General features: G+C 46.1%; 1 protein-coding gene across 4 annotated transcripts in view; it reads right to left on the bottom strand.

Annotated features, from left to right (window-relative positions):
- AFF3 (AF4/FMR2 family member 3) overlaps positions 1-2,285 on the bottom strand; it is a 587,662-nt gene that overhangs the window by 95,442 nt on the left and 489,935 nt on the right. The gene's annotated exons all lie outside the window — the stretch shown is intronic.

Below are 2,285 nucleotides of genomic sequence, written 5' to 3'. Positions count from 1 at the left end.
AGGTTACACAGCAATGAGAAGGGGTGGTCTAGGGACATACACGCAATAGGAAGAGGAGGGAGTGGGGTATACACGTGACAAGATGGGCGGATCCCAGATTCGGGATGTCTATGAGGCAGTTTGGCCTGTTCCTGGCTCAGCTGATAGAGAGCATTATCAGCAGGATGCGAACTCCGCCCACAGGAGCCGGTCCATTGTCCCCAGCAGCAGGGAGCAGGCCCAGTGCAGTCTGGCAACTGATCACCCTCAGGGGAGGGAATGCCTGTGCATCTGACCTCCCCCCACACCAGAAGTTATATAAATGAATGTGTAAGATAGCAGAGCTACTGGGGTGAGGTCTCCACTTTGGTAAACTGACACAGGTGAGGGGATAGTTACTTGCTTTTGGTATCACCTGTAATTTTCTTTAGGCAGTCAGAATACTGGGTTGGTCGCACAGCCAACTGACAGGATGGTTTTAATGGAAAATACTGGTTTATGCAACATTAGTGGTATCGGTTGCTGAATAAGTTAGTATTCTCGAATTTTTAGAAAAATAGGAAATGTTGAGTACAGTTTTTTGAACCCTTGTTTGGAAGAATGGGGTGCTAAATTGTATCTCCAAATCTTTACAAATGCTTTGCATTTTAGAGAAATCATTTATGTGGCTGAGGATTCGTGGAAAATGTGGAATTGATAAAACAGAGAAGGCAGCTTTACAGAGCTGTATTACTAGTGTGATAACGTCCATGTCTTACTCTGCAGTCACTTTGTGCCCCTCCACCCCCCTGAATAGAAACATGATTAGATTTACAGGAGAAATGCTGTATTACATTTGAAGATAGAATAATGGGAACTTGGTTTTTGGGGTAGGGAATGAATGCCCCCCAAGTATTTTGCACTTAAATTCATTGCTGTTGAGTCAGTTATGAATCATAATGACCTGATAAGACAGAGTAGAACCAGCCCAGAGGGTTTCCGAGGCTGTAATCTTCAAGGAAGCAGAAGGCCCCGTCTCTCTCCCGAGGAACGGCTGCTGAGTTCCAAGCACAGACTGAACACACACCACCCAGGGCTCCTTACTCTGCCCTTGTCTGCTAATGCAATCGCAGTGATGACAATGTTAACTTACTAGTCAACTGACTAGCTGGACGGCTTGGGACTTTAGAACGAATATCAGGGAAAAAAGTCAGAGAGATTTCATTGCTTCTCTGTAAAATTCATGTACACCACTACTGAACTTACTCCTCTGAACGATGCAACTTTTGGGGAAGAAACCCCAAATGGTATCAGTCTTGGTCCACTTGTCTGTGTGATTTGCAAACATGTTTGAGAGCAGAAGCTACAGTTTACTAAAACAGATTTTCATCTGGTCTATTATATTGGTCACACAGGAATTTAACCCCTACGTGTATTTGCTCATATACGAACAGCTTTATTGAAATATAATTTATGGACCACATCAAAATTCACCCACTTAAATATGCACGTCAAAGGATTTTGTAGTGTATTTACAGGCATGCCATCATCGCCAGACTCTAATTGTAGAACATTTCCATCAGCCCAGAAAGCAGCCTCGTGCCTGTCAGCAGTGAGATGCTATGTTGGTTCTGAGCGCACTTGTTGAAGGCATCCCTGACTTCAGAAGAGGGGGCAGAGAGAAGGAAGAAATGCGTAAGTGAAGGAACTACTGTGTCAGGTTTCCAATGTTTTGACCCAGAGTCTCCTCCTCCTCGCTGCAGACGCAGAGGCAGCACAGGTACTAGCTTTGGTGAGAAATCCCAGAAGGGAGTCCAGAAGATCACGTGGCAGCTGCTCTCAGAGCCTGCAGGCGTGTGCGGTTGCCATGGGGAAGGCTTTTCAATTGAAATCAGCATACTGGGGCTCAGCCTGCCGCCACAGAGAAAGCGCCTTTCACCCAGGCACACCAGATAATTCCACCTAAGTGACAGGTTTTACCTCGGAGAGGCACTGAACGCAGCTGGTTTACATAGTCAATTACTGCTCGTTGCGCAAAGAAAGAACTGAGGTGGAAGGGAGGCTGGTGAAGGTTAGCTAGACAATACAGAGACAGCTGCCAGCCAGCCGGGGACCCATCTCCCCAGCTGTTTTTTTTTGTTGTTGTTGTTTTTAACACTGTGAGTACCTAGTTGTGGAGAGAAACAGGGGCTTTTGACAGTTCTATACCCGCCCCCGACACACACACATGCGCACCCCTACCTCTCAACCGTAATGAAAGGAAAAACACCAAGAGCAAATTCAAACCAATAAGGGTCCATTTCTGTCCAACCAAAGGACTTCCTCTC

Source organism: Echinops telfairi, unplaced genomic scaffold (genome assembly GCF_000313985.2).
Source record: "Echinops telfairi isolate 266 unplaced genomic scaffold, ASM31398v2 ScPeMD7_7467;HRSCAF=8505_1, whole genome shotgun sequence".
Taxonomy (NCBI): domain Eukaryota; kingdom Metazoa; phylum Chordata; class Mammalia; order Afrosoricida; family Tenrecidae; genus Echinops; species Echinops telfairi.
This window is presented reverse-complemented; position numbering and strand designations above follow the sequence as displayed.